The sequence below is a fragment of the Gavia stellata genome, chromosome 8 (genome assembly GCF_030936135.1).
Source record: "Gavia stellata isolate bGavSte3 chromosome 8, bGavSte3.hap2, whole genome shotgun sequence".
Classification (NCBI taxonomy): Eukaryota; Metazoa; Chordata; class Aves; order Gaviiformes; family Gaviidae; genus Gavia; species Gavia stellata.
In genome coordinates, this window is record NC_082601.1 from 44,788,854 (window position 1) to 44,803,660 (window position 14,807).

At 50.3% G+C, this 14,807-nt stretch overlaps 1 pseudogene; it reads right to left on the reverse strand.

Annotated features, from left to right (window-relative positions):
- Positions 1–14,807, reverse strand: part of LOC132317437 (hydrocephalus-inducing protein homolog) — a 77,720-nt pseudogene that overhangs the window by 24,154 nt on the left and 38,759 nt on the right.

Below are 14,807 nucleotides of genomic sequence, written 5' to 3' on the forward strand. Positions count from 1 at the left end.
TCACCTGAACATCTGCGGGGAGGGGCTGCCGGTCCGCATCGCAGATCACGAAGGGTTGCTCCAAGGCCAGGACAACGCTGAGTGGCAGGGAGGACATGTTTTTTAATGAAAGAGGCTGGTACTGAAGAGTTAGGACATCACTGGGTTGCTACAGAAACAGGAGACAAGGAAAAAAACCAACCTGAAGCGGCCACGGACCTCCTTCCCTTTTCTGATGCATTTCAAGGTTTTCAACCCCAAAAGAGCATACATCTCTATTTACAATTTTATTCACTTCTACCCTTCTAGAAAGGTTTCCTTGAAGGAGATCAGATGCTTTTCATCTTTAGAAACTACAGCATCCCCCAGGTGACAGGGAAACAGTCTCACGTACAGATGGGGGGATAGGACCCCGAGAGGAGGCAGCTGCTTGAACAAGATCAAAAGAGAAAGTGAACCCAGAGCTTTTGTCTCTGCGTGGTTTATAGAAACTAGACAGGGTTTGGGAAACTACTTCTGGGTGTATTGACATCAAACAGCTGCAGCTTCGTAGTACTCGATAAATCAGAGCGTGTGGCATCAAGCAGACCACAGGCAGACATCAGGCAGAGCTGAAAAGCTTCTAAACAAAGCTGAACTGCCTGCTCACAGGATTTTGTGCTTCTTTGGAAGCCTGGGAACCAGAGGAGAGACCTGAAAACACAGCAACTAAATAATGAAGTATCTTCTCTTTTTCAGACACCTCACGGGAGAGAGAAAGATGATGCAGGAGTCAGGATCCAGAGACTAGAGGGCTCCTGGTTTGTGTTGGTATTACCATCACTGCAGCTGAAGGATATCTGCAGGTCCTTTGAAGAAAGTGAGGCTTGGGGAAATGCAAAAGCACACCAAGAGCAGAGAAGGCAAAGAGAGACAAGAGATGACAGTTTTCCCTCATCAGCCTGAGGAGCTGACAGCTCTCTCAGTTTTTCTCAGCTCCCCTACAGGATCAGTGTTCAGACTTCACCGTGCCTTGAAGGAGGATCCTCAAAAACCTCCCTTTATCCTGAGTACAGAAACTGGTGTCTCTCTAGAAGTGGCCACGATCCTCCTCAGCAGAGCAGCTGTAATCTCAGTTTTACTTCGGTGAAGTTAAAAACCAGTCCCATCCCTAAAAACCTCCTCACTTACTTTACAAAGCACCTCAGGAGGGGTGAGGAGGGGATTTAGCATCGCTCAGCTGCAGCTCTCTGCTCTCCCACCTGCAGCCCCAGCACACGAGGGGGCTGCGCAAAGCCCACGCTGTTCTCGTGGGTCCCACATGTCTCACCCTGTGCCCTTGGCTCAGCAGCTCAATTCTGTATCCACATCAAGAAAGGCCGAATACGGCTGGTGAGACTGTCCCCAAGCCCAGAGGAGCAAAATAATGATCTCGGTGTTAATGGCAAAAGCTTGGTCCTGCTCAAATCAATAGCCAAAGCCCTGAGGACTTGGACAAGATATTTAACTTCCCCCTTTGAACACAAGCACACACACCCCACGGGCTCTCAGTCATCAGCCAAGCTATTCAATGCCAGCATGCAATCCAAAGACTTACCTTCTCCACCCGGAAAGTGATTTCTCTGCAGGATATTTGCAGAATGGGAGCAACGAACTCACAGGTGACGTCCACTTGCATAATCTGTGCCTTCCCTGCCTTGCTCCCCACCATGGCGTGACACAGCAGCCGCTCCTTCACTACCTGCATGCAAGAGTCACACGTCACCCAGCGGGTGCTAGCAGGACGTCCAGAAAACACCCCGCATTTGCTAGCCACCCGACTGGACACACAGGATTTTGATAGTCCGGATAAAAACTGCACCACGGGGTCTTGGCCATCAACAGGTATTACTGCCCTAAAGTTACAGTCACTCGTCTCCTCAACAGCCCCCTCTCTTCCTATGCTGCACCCTATTTATTCTGCACTCAAATGCCCATACCTGCTACACCCCAACATCCACAAAAGGCACTTGAGTCACATGCTGTCTACAATCGTAATAATCCCTGCCCCAAATGATGCTTGTTTTGATGTGCCCCATCGCTAAGCATAATGCTTACAGAAAGCTGTAGGAACTGATTAAAAATATATATCCCTATATTAAGGGAAACAAGTGGTAGAAGGGCCAATGCCAGCAAACCCTCCCTTGGAAGCTTAGTGGAAAGGATGCATGGGAAAAACCCAAACAGCCAGCCTGCCTTCACGTAAAGAGGGGATCACTCATTCCTAGGATGTACTGTGCCCTCCTAAAGCTGCTTTGAAAAGAAATCTCCCCAGGAAAGAGATGTCTTGCACATCAAACAAAAACCCTCTGCTGAAGCTGGATGCTCTTATGTTCAAGACTTTTTCCTGATTTCTCATGGTTTCACTTTCCCAAATTCCTCCCGTCGTTTCTCACTCTTCCCTCTGGTACAACACCACAACCCAACAACTCCTCGGAGTCTACAGTCTCCAAAATCATCTGTGCTGCATGTGCAGTGCAGGCAGTTGGGCTTCTGACCAACCTGAAGAGAATTAAGTTCCCAAGACCCAAGTAAGGTGGAAAGCCCACTCCCAGGGTCTTGGCTTTGACTGCACGAGCCAGGCAGCCACAGCTGAGCTCACAGATCCCCTTTGGCCTTTCCGGGCAAGACACCCTCACCAGTGCCCTGATCACTGTCTTTCCTTTCTGGTACCTTTTTCCCTCTTCAGCAAAACCTTTGGGCTCAGAACTGCCCAGGGACAATCCCATCACAGTCAATTAAGTGAGTGATCAAGTCTTCCTCAAGCTGCCACTGAGGCAACCCTTTAAAACACCTTTCAAAGCACTGCTGTCAGCAGGAGCTTAATGGGGATTTATTCCACATTTGCTTAAACATCTGTGCCCAGTGGTCCTGGAGCCAGGGAATGCACACCAGGGTTAGCTGGCAGTTTCTCTGCAGAGTTGGATTTCCCCTGGAAAGAAGGGTCCAGGAGGAACACCCAGTGACCCTGCTGAAATCCCCCCCCTCTCAGCTGCCATCCAAGGGTGCTGCAAGACCTGGCTGCCCTTGGGACACCGGGGCTAGCTGAGAGACTGGGGCGAGCTGGTATGGAAATATTGACAAAAGTCAAGCTGTCAATTATAATGGTCCCTGGGAACAGGCTCCCACATGGGGAATGATCATTAGAGCTGACACATCCCGTTCGTTTTTTCTCCTCCAAGACTCAGTGCTAGACAAGCCCTCTGCTTACGTTTGTCTACAGAGGAAAAATGATGCTGCTCCCAGACACTCCTCCCCTTCACAGGTGGTTTGTTTTACTTGCTGCTTCCCCCAGATAGATGACCTTGCATTTTTTAATCTACTTTCTGCCTGTCCCCCTAGTCCAAGTATAACTTATTTTCCCTGCCCTTCCTTTCTGCCTCAGCACACGACACCTTATAACCTGCCCTTGGCCCCTGAAGTAGCAATACTTCCTTCAGCCCCCATTTTGGTGTCAGCAAGTTGGGTTTATGGTAGCTCTAGAAACACAAAAAAGCCTTAGCAACTGATGGTGGCCAGCAAGAAAAGCAACTGGTGCTCCCATCGTAACTTGTGGCATTAAAACAGTTTCTGGAAAGCTCTTGCTCATTTTCGCAGGCAAATGTCAAGGGGCTGCAAAAGAACTCCCAGTGGACGTGATCTGATGGGAAAGGCTCAGCCCTCATGGGGGACCTCACCTGCGGAGTGCTGGAGAAGCCTTCCAGCGTCATCTCCACAGTCTTGCCTGGCATCAGCTCCATCCTCAGAGGCCGAAGCTTAAACACAGGGCAGGCAGGTTTGGGGTTCTGGGCAGAGTCTTTGCCCTTGGTGGTACCAATGGCAGGGAGACGATGATGCCGGTGAAATGGGCTGAAACCTTCTGTTGTCCAATACAGGTATTGGGTGCGTCGCCCTTTATTCGTCATCTTGAAGCGGTAGCAGCAGGGATCCAGGCTAGAAGAGAAGCAGAGATGGAAAATGTCACGGGAGCTGCCATTTCCCAGCAATCACCCAGCTTCAGCACCCTGAAGGCATTATCCGACTGCACACTCAGCAATAAAGGCACCTCCAAAAAGGCTGACCTAGCTCAAAGCTACAGCAAGAGCCAGACCTTGGCTGCCCCGAAGTTTATCACCATCCAGCAGCTGTTCTGGTTGTGTACAGCAGGGAAAAGCTTCGTGAAGAACATTGTGGTGGGTTGACCTCGGCTGGACGCCAGGTGCCCACCAAGCCGCTCAATCACTCCCCTCCTCAGCAGGACAAGGCAGGGAGAAAATAAGATGGAAAAAAACTCCTGGGTCACGAGAAAGGCAGTTTAATACGGCAAAAGCAAAGGCCGCGCACAGAAGCAAAGGAAAAGAAAAGATTTATTCTCTGCTTTCCATCAGCAGGCGATGTCCAGCCACTTCCCGGGAAGCAGGGCTTCAGTACGCTTAGCGGTTGCTCCAGAAGACGCACGTCGTAATAACGAATGCCCCCCCTTCCTCCTTCTTCTCTTAGCTTTTATTGCTGAGCAGACGTCATATGCTATGGAATACCCCTTTGGGCAGTTTGGGTCAGCTGTCCTGGCTATGACCCCTCCCAAGATCTTGCCCACCCCCAGCCTAGCAGTGAGGGGGGAGTGTCGGAGAGACAGCCCAGATGCTGTGCGAGCACTGCTCAGCAGTACCCAAAACACCGGTGCCTTATCGACACCTTCCAGCTACCAATACAAAGCACAGCACTATGAGGGCTGCTGCGGGGAAAATGAACTCCATCTCAGCCAGACCCAACACAAACATCATCTCAGTTGCTGCAGACAGAGCATCAACAGCCTTTGGGGCTTAATAATCAGAGTATTTTTCCAAGGGGCTTCCTGCAGGTCTCGCTGCATCAGACACTGAGCTGGCCTGGCCTGGCTGCAAGTGGAGGGAGGAACAGCTTCGCTGCCATTTAACCTCCTCTTGGGAACTGCTGCCTCAGGTGGCTTCCTCCAAAGATGCTATTGGGGAGGCTGCAGGGTATATAGACTCATCTGGTGATCCGGGCACCACCTGCCTCACTGGTGGGATCCCCTCATCCCCCCATCCCTTAGAGAGCAGCCAACCCTCATCGCCCCCAACATATCGCCCTTTGCCTCAACAGTGCAGTTTTGTGTTTTAGGGAGATAAATGCACTCTGAGAACACAGGATCAACAGAAGTTTTCCCAATACGAACACGGCAGCAAGACCAGCTCTAGCTGCTGAGGGAACGGAGCGACAACCAGAGATGAAGAACTAGAGCTAGATATAAAGCCAAATGAATATTCAATGGAAATTGATTCCTTCAGGTAAAGAAACACTAACCGCAGGCTAGTCTGCAGTAATTCTTTTACCCTCTATAAAGCTGAGCATGACCAGGAAATGAAGAGTTCCTGGAACAGTTATTGTCTTTTTGAAAGGTACAGAACATGTGGCTTACAAAATGCATGTCTGCCATAAGCAGCTAAATACAAACACACAAGCATGTACTATAGAACAAACAAGTCTGTGAAACAGACTGTTAAAAAAAAAATAACGAGGTTTACAAGTTTAATATGAAATGGTGTGTGTTGTGGAGAGCAACGGATGAAAGCTCGGAGCAGCTCTGGGGAGATGCAGAATTTGTGGCTCTGGGTGTATTGGGTTTGCGTGGCAGCGCTTTGGTAGCAGGGGGGGCTACAGGGGTGGCTTCTGCGAGAAGCTGCTAGAAGCTTCTCCTATGTCTGACAGAGCCAATGCCAGCCGACTTCAAGACGGATCTGCCACTGGCTAAGGCTGAGCTAATCAGCAACAGTGGTAGCGCCTCTGTGATAACATATTTAAGAAGGGGGAAAAAACTGGGAAGAGGCAGCCGGAGAAGAGAGGAGTGAGAATATGTGAGAGAAACAACTCTGCAGACCCCAAGGTCAGTGAAGAAGGAGGGGGAGGAGGTGCTCCAGGTGCCAGAGCAGAGATTCCCCGGCAGCCCGTGGTGAAGACCATGGTGAAGCAGGTTGTCCCCCTGCAGCCCATGGAGATCCACGGTGGAGCAGATATCCACCTGCAGCCCGTGGAGGACCCCACGCTGGAGCAGGTGGATGCCCGAAGGAGGCTGTGATCCTGTGGGAAACCCATGCTGGAGCAGGCTCCTGGCAGGACCTGTGTACCCGTGGAGAGAGGAGCCCACACTGGAGCAGGTTTGCTGGCAGGACTTGCGATCCCGCGGGGGACCCACGCTGGAGCAGTCTGTTCCTGAAGGACTGCACCCCGTGGAAAGGACCCATGCTGGAGCAGTTCGTAAACAACTACAGCCCGTGGGAAGAACCCACGTTGGAGAAGTTCGTGGAGAACTGTCTCCTGTGGGAGGGACCCCACGCTGGAGCAGGGGAAGAGTGTGAGGAGGAAGGAGCGGCAGAAACAACGTGTGATGAACTGACCGCAACCCCCATTCCCCGTCCCCCTGCGCTGCTCGGGGGGAAGAGGTAGAAAAATCGGGAGTGAAGTTGAGCCCAGGAAGAAGGGAGGGGTGGGGGGAAGGTGTTGGGTTTTTTTTAAGATTTGCTTTTACTTCTCATTATCCTACTCTGGTTTTGATTGGTAATAAATTAAACTAATTTCCCCAAGTTGAGTCTGTTTTGCCCATGATGGTAATTGGTGAGTGATCTCCCTATGTCCTTATCTCAACCTACGAGCCTTTTCCTCATATTTTCTCTCTCCTGTCCAGCTGAGGAAGGGGAGTGAGTGAGCAGCTGTGTGGTGATTAGTCCGGCTGGGCTTAAACCACAACACTGGGAAAGCCCAACTCATCGGAGATGTTACCGGGGTCCCACCACAGCTCACTCGGTGGCAGTTCTGCAGCCGACACCAACGGCAACAACTCCAACCAGAGCCTGCGGGTGAAGGGGGGCAGAGCACAATGACATGAGCCACCCCAACATTGTCCCCTGTGTTGTGTAGCCAATCTGTGGCTGCACAGAGCACAGGACACGCTGGGCAAGCACCAACCTCCCTGCAACATCCCTGCTGATGTGGATGGCTTGTGGATGCATATTTAAGTTGCTGAAAATCTATCCTAAATGCTTAAGGTAGGATTAACCTGCTCTTTCTAACCAAAAATGTAGGTATCGGAGCACTGTGGACCCTCTTTGCAGCCAGGGAAAGGAACAGGCACCTCGAGAAGATGATGCCTCTCGCACCAAAAGGTCTCCAACGCAAGGCAAGCAGCACTTTGCAAAGGCTTATTTCCCTCCCCTGTTTAGAAGGACGTGCCTGGTTTCAGACACACACGGTAGCATCAACAAATCCCCTCCTCCGAGCCAAGCTCTTTCAATGAATACTCTCAATTTATCCCACCCAACCTCAGCAGACCTCTCCTCCTCTCCCTTTCAGAGCTGGGCCTGCAGCCACCCTCACTTGCCCGTGCCCTGGGCTGCTGCTGCGGCGTTGACGGAGGAGACAGGGAGGAAAGCAGGCAGGAGAAACCAGGAAAGAGCAACTACGTCTAATAAAGAGCAGCCTGGCAGGGGAGCCAGGGAAGACGAGTGAACTGAGGGATGATACAGGGCAAAGACAAATTCTGCTGCTCCTCCAGGACTCCCGGCAGAGGGGAAATAAAGCAGCACCATTACTTTAGTCGAGGAGTTGCTAACAAGTTACCTCCACGGTTTTCCGCTGTTGCAAGACGATACTCCATAGTGAGTGAAAAAGCAAGCCATGTTACTGCAAAGGGAAATATGTTTATACTCGTAATGTAGTGTTTTCCAGCCGGAGGCTTATGGGACCTGCTGGTTTTCCTCTGTATTTTTATCTGATGAAGTGAGGAAATAAAGGTATTAGAAGTAAGGGCAATTCAGTGACAATTTAGCAACTGGTGTCCATTTTGGTGGCTTTTGAGGGCATCTAACATCTTTCAAATGACCACAAAATGCTTCTAAAGGAATTCCTGTGGCTTCAGTGAAACGGAGCCAGGACCTTGAGCACGGAAGGAGAAGTAGCCTGAAGGACTACAGCAAAACTCCTCCTGGCTGAGCCCACGGCAGAAGCGGGAGCTGAGAGGTATCCTACCTGAAGTGGCGTCCCAAGTTGAGCTCCGGACCAAAGGGTTTGTCGGTGACAATGGTGGTGCCAATGCCGACAGCCCGGACGGGGATGACATAGGAACGGCTGTTCTCTATGAACAGGTTCACCTCGTCCCTGAATTTCTCCGTGTCATCCAAGTTTGCGATGATGGTCACAGACACCTCGGTCTCGGGGGGGATCATTCCTTTACTGGGTTCAATCCTCCAGCGCGAGCGTTTGCCAGCCTGCAAGACAAGCCAAACACTAAGTTAGCATGGAAACCACGGACCCTGGTCTCTTGTGGGGTGCAGGAAAAGGAAGGACTAAAAGATATGAGGGTAAAAACCAGAAAGGCTTCATTTCCCTAAATCTAAGCTACGGTGTCTGCAAACAGCAACTATGCAGGAGCTTATACAACCTGTAGTTTACCCTCCTTTAACAGACTCACTTCATTAACCCCGTTTTGCCCGACCCAAGAGATGCTCATCCTCAGGAGAAGGTTATTCCCCCTCCTCTTTTGGTCTCTCTTTTGGAGTGCGCACCAAGGGAAGCTACTTTCTCTCTCCTGGCTTCCCAACAATGGTGGCCGGGTTTGCATGAAGGCTCAAGGCCAGAGGAAGCCAGGACTGCTCAAATCCCACCGTGGCAGCCACGTGCATGGGGGATACTGCTGAGAGCCTGAAGAATAACTCTGCAAAACCAGTTGATCAAAACCCCAACACCAAAGTCGTCTCTCCCAAGAGTTAGGCAGTGCTTCTCAACAGCCCCTGAAGGACTGAAGCACTCGGTCCCCACTGATCACCAGCTGCAGCGAGGTGTCCCACTGTCCTTGGCTTTGAAACATTCAGCTCTAAGTGTTGACAGCAGGGCAGTAAAGAACTAAGCAGAAAGAAAGGGCAAGACATGCCCTGTGGGCATGGCCGGGGCTTCCCAAGCATTCTCTTCCTCTCCTTTCTCATGCACCTTTGGCTAGGAATGGGGCAATAAGGGGGCTGGACCCCCGGTCCATTTAAAACCACAGTCGCTCCATTTAAAACCACAGTCGCTCCATTTAAAACCACAGTCGCAGGGAGCAAGCTTGCAGCAGACAAAGAGAAACGCATGCAATGTTCCCCAGCCAGCATGAAATGCACTGGGATGTAGATGTACGGCTTCAAAGTGTCCATCACAGTGTTAGTGGCACACGCACCCCACAGTTCAGTGCTCTGTTTGGGACGACAGGCACTACTCACCCAAAACACCTCAGTATTGTAAGAGAAAAGGGTTTTTTCCTTCTGTTTTTAATGAAAAGCAATGATGAGCTTGGAGGCCTGACATGATCCAAGTGCCTGATCCAGGTGAAGTCAGCTTGAGTTTCCATCTGTCAGGCTGGTGGCACTGAGCTCTAAGAGGACACCAGCCAGCCCAAGGGAGAAGAACACCAGAAAACCAAGCAGCACTTCAAAGTCATGGAAAGCATTTTAAATAACCCCCCCAAAACGACCTCTGCTAACGAGGGTAAGACTAGCGGGAGGACAGGGAAGCAGTAACTTGCTGAGCATTCAGGGTCCCGGCAGCATGGGGAGGTGCCCCAGCTATGAAAACTCCTTAGGCTGACTGCAGGTCAGGTCTGCATGCCTGCATCCCAGGATGGAGCATGCCAAAGGCATCAAAATTATTCCAGGCACTGGCAAAACTAATAAACTCAGTTCCAGGCTCTTCAAAGCCTTCCCTCCCTGCAGCCCGCACAAATTGCTCAGATAACAACAAAATCGCACATCAGCCAGAACAAGAAACAGAATCACTAAAGCAGCATCCCTTTATCGGCACTGTTTTGAAGTTTATCTCCCTGTTTTGCTGTCTCTCCATATGACCATTTCTTTAATAAAGGGAATGTCATCAAAAGCTTGAGATAATATGCAATGAAATCAGGAAATGAAACAAAACCTGCACTAAATGAGGAAAGAAGCAAATATGGGAATGGGAACTGCATGTTCTCTCCTTGCTTACACCGAGTTTGACCAAAACTCTTTATATGCTGCCTGGAAATCACTTGATTCTCTCCAGGGAATCCCAGTGAGAAGATAAACAGGTGCAGCTTCTTTTTTTTTTTTTTAAATAAACAAAACATGGTCTCTTCTGCAACATCAGCTCCAGTTGAATCTGAGGGCAGCTCATCCCTGGGAAGGTGGAAGGGGATCTGCTCCCCAGGCACTCTCCTGAAGACGACAACACATCTGGCTGGATGACCGCTGCTGGAGACCACGCGGCAGTGAGCTCCATCAGGAGCACAGGGCTCTGGATTAGGGAGGTCAAGGATCCCGTCAAAGGAGACAGGAGCCCAAAATTAGGAAACAGAGCACCGTCACTACAAGGGAAAGTCCCAAGAAAGCTTTCCTCTCTCCTCCCTCATTACAAGGCACCAGGAAAACACCGTTTGCCTCCCTGCGGTAGCACATAACACACCCAGCACGGTGGTTATGCAGGCAGAAGAAAGCTGCCGCTGATGAACAAAAATTGCACCCTAGGCCTTGTCTTTTCCTTCCTGATCACACAGGTGTGATACGCAGCTGCCTTCTGTGATGCTGAGACATGTCATTCTTGGTAGCCAAATAAAAGATGCCTGAGGAGTGACAACAAACAAGTAGGAAATGATCAAAGAAAGATGCTTTTTTCTTTCTGCCTTTCTGCAGGGAAAGCAAACACTTCCATTAATCAATACAACTCTTTTGCACTTGTCAATACAGCAAAAATCAGACACTTAGGGAAACAGGAAAAGAAGATGACAGCGACAGCAAGGAGGAGAAACGGCTGCTTTTTTCAGCAGGTCGCATCAGCCCCCAGCTAAGCTGCAGCAGCTCCTTCATGTTGACCTATTCCTCCAGTCTTTTTTACCACAAAAAAGGCAAACCCTCCCCTTGCGGGATCCACAGGATGCTCTAACAGGGCTGCCTGGCAGCTGGGAAAGCAATCTGACAAGGAAAGGTACGGCAGACAGACACAGGATTCAGTGGATGAGCACGGGATGACACGCTGGCCCCAAGGGTCACAGCCCTGCAGCTACCCCGGCAAGCAAGGATAAGCCAACCAAGGACATGGGTATGAAGTCCCTACACTCCACTACAAACCCAAAAAGCCCCATCTCAAGGCACAGCTTTGGAGGGGTTTTTTATTTCCTTCCTTCTGGTGGCAGAGATGCTCAGTGCTGCTCCCCACAACTCATCCGACAGACACAAGAGGGGTACGGGGAAGCCTGTGCACGATGAGGAGTACTCCAGGTAATTCCTTAAGTCTCTATCCCAAAGTGAAGTTTTCCACAAAAAACATCTCAGCTTGCTCAGATAATGCTCTTTTCTCCCATAAAGCAAGAAGAAAGCTCGACTTGACAGGAACAGCAATTTGCATGTGGTGGTTAAGGATACCACCATGGCCATCTGCATTACAGCATCTTCCTTTTCTGTTTTGAACAAGGCACCAGCCTTTTATTTGCCCTGTTGCTGCCCCTTAATCTAATCTCTTTCAGGTTGTTGAGCTGCCAGTCAGCATGCTGTAATGTTGCTGATCCAACACTGCTCTGAAAATTTCAATCAAGAGCTCTTTCTTTCGAGTGGGGACCATGATCCAGAAGCCTAACTGCAAAGAGCCAGGGTTTTGAGATTAGCCATCAAACGGGAAACAGGGAAATCCCAGCTCACTGTCCTGCAGCAGTCTCCAAGCAGGAAATCAAAGCAGCAGCTTTGGCATCTTCGAGAACACAAGACTTGGGTTCAGGGGCGCAAATGAATGAAGGATGCCCACGTCACCCACCAGCTAGGCTAAGGGACAGCCGGAGCCAGTTCTGCTCTCAGATCTACATGTGCAGGTCACCCTGACACCCGACTGCATCTCAAATTTTATCTCCAAAATTATTCAGTCCCCTCGTCTTCCCATCAATAAACTGCCAGGCAGCCTAAGGCAGCAGCAAAGGGCAAAACTTCAACCGAGGCAACAAAACAGCACCAAAGTAGGCAGCTGCTGAGGGCAAGGGAGGAGCTGGAGCACACCTCGCCTGCCACGGTGCTGCTCCCATCAGGCAGGCTCAGCATCACCGTCCTGAAGAGTCTGAAGAGCCCTTGCTGAAACGGCTGATCCAGCAGGTTCCCAGCACCTGCCTCCTTGAACATCTCCAGGATAGCAGCAGCTATCCTGAGAAGCTGAGATGCTCACCATGGGGTAACTCCATGCTGGGGAGTCAGCAGAGGGGCTATGGAACAGCAGAGGCCATCTTTGCTGCAGGGAAAGAAACCATCCCTGAACCACCTCATATTACTGTTCGAGTTATTGATTAGCACAATATTTGCAGAGATCGCAGGGAAGCAGGATGGGATTTATTGCCCAGTCCCATAAGTTAGGGCACTGAGGCAATGGAGAGGCAGATACACCCCTGCAAGCTCCCTGGGTGCACTGCAAGCTGCCCAGGGGAGGGAGGGAAGGCATCACACCCCGATGGCAGGACCTAAACAGAGCTCTGCAGGTCAGTCTTGGGTACAAGCATGCAAACCCCATCATTTACACACCAGTACCACCCATCCGAGGTGGCTTGCTCTCTGCAGAGATGGAAAGCAGATTTTCTTTGTGGAGCCAAAGAAAGCTGCCCTGGGAATCCCCCACTTTGAGGTTATGTTTATGTTCCTGGGCACAGAAACTGGAGCGAACAAGCTGCAAAAGCAGCAAGAGGGAAATTCAGCCTGGGTTAACCAGCCCCAGAACTTCAACCCACTTAGCACAGAGAAACACAAACCCCCTCCAAACCCTGTTTTCCTGCCTCGATCCCCCCTCCAGTGGGGAGCACATCCCACCCAGCCTCAGCACCCGAGCCCTTCCCGCCTGCATCAGCCCCGCTCCCCCTGCCAGGGAAGCAGCCAAGCTCTCCTCCTGCTAGGCAGCTTGTCACACTAGGCAGCCTCCATGAATTAAATAACCTTCTTCTGCAGCTAGTCTCCAGAGATGCTCTGCAACGCTACGGAGTCCACAGACTCCGTCGCTACACCACCCTTACAAGCATATCTTTGGACAACAACCCAGCTGGGGTGACCCCCAGTAGGGGTGAAACTCACCTCACCACCAGCAGTTGGAGGACAGACCTCACACCCTAGTCTCTGTCGTCAGCTGGAGGTTGAGGCAAAGCAGATGCAGACGGAACAGGGAAACCACAGGGAAACCCATGCCCTTTCAGGAGCAAAGGGTCACAGGGTTCCCTTCATCGCCTAGAGCTCCAAAAGCATGACTCTCAGAGCTAAATACCTTCCACAAAACAAAGGGACAACTTGTAAAAGTGATCCAGACTCATTTCTGCTCAAACATCTACGCAAACTTTCTATTTTACTGAGGGGTTCCCCAGAGAAAACCACCCCCAGAGCCAGGCTCCTCTTCCCGCGTTGTGATGGAATATCTCCCTTTCTCCCTCGGGGAGCAATATGGAAATGTTGCATAGAAAGGTCAAGTCACAGGCTGCTATGGACCATTTTTGCTGGAAAAGAGCCCCACAGATACTTACCATCTCTGCCCAGAAGGATGCAGGGATGACAGTCTGATTGCAGAGGCGGAGAGTTTGGGAAGCATCTTGTAAAACTTGGATACGGCCAAAATTTATTTTACTCGGGTGCACAGAGACAACTGGTCCTTCTCCAACGCTCACTAAATGGATCTTCTGCTCCAGGAAGCAGGTAGGAAAGATCAAAAACAACAGGGAAAGTTGAAAAAGATTAGACAGCTCTAAGGGTACTCCTAGACTGAGGGATGATTAGGGTGCTTTGAAGTTTTCAGTGTGGTAAGACTGAAACAGAAGGCCTGGAGCACGTGTGGGATCTGGAGCCATCCCATCTGAAAGCCACAAGCTCCCGGTATCAGGGGGTAAAGAAACCCAGTTTCCCACGCTTGCTTTTTCACACCTCCTCCACACTGTTAGCTCTCTTCCCTGTACCCTGTGCCTGCTCCCACCCCTTTTCCTGCTCAGTCTTGCCCCAAAGCACCCTCCCTGACTTCTGCTGCTGCACAGCCCCACTTGGAGACTAACTTCGTTAACACTCCCAAAGCGACGCCTGTGACAACCAGCACAAGTCAGAAGCAAAGCAGGCTCTTCAGAGTACAGATCATGCAAGTTACTTGCCTCTGATTTGTGCTTGTGTGTATTCCTGGTATTATATGAATAACAGACATAAATTCTAGTGGGGGGAAACCCTTCTTTTGAAGGGAAGCATGCCTTATATTTACGAGCAACTCTTTTGTCAAACTTCACATTTCCCTGCAAAGCCTGCGTTGCCTGGCCTTCCCGTTGACTGCTTTACATTGCACACCCACAAGGGCCTGGGTTGAGAGGTTCAGTGGCATCCAGGGGATTTAGCAGCATCATTTCCATTCCTTTTAATGGAAGTTTAAAGCCCTCAACTACTTTCAACATGTCAGCCTTCCTTTCTGTTACAGAAAGCTTAAGGTTCCCAGCAATCCTCTGACATCCTCCTTCATGCTCAGACAGATGACAAGACATTTTAAAACAGCTGCTTCAGAAGTTAGTATCATTTTCATTTAAAGTGTAACTAAATTTCATCTAGATTTCAGCTAGATGAAGCCAGGACACTACATACAATGTTCTCTCGACTACATTTTGTTGTCGCTGCTGCTGTTGTATATGCAGATGGTGTGGAGACTCACGTGTCTTTGGCTGGGACTTTTGGCAAAGAGATTTGATGGATATTTCTCAAACATGATGGGCCTGACTTCAGAAAAGCTTAAATCCAGCTTTGCACAAAACATCACTTCAGCATGTTTTCTTATGT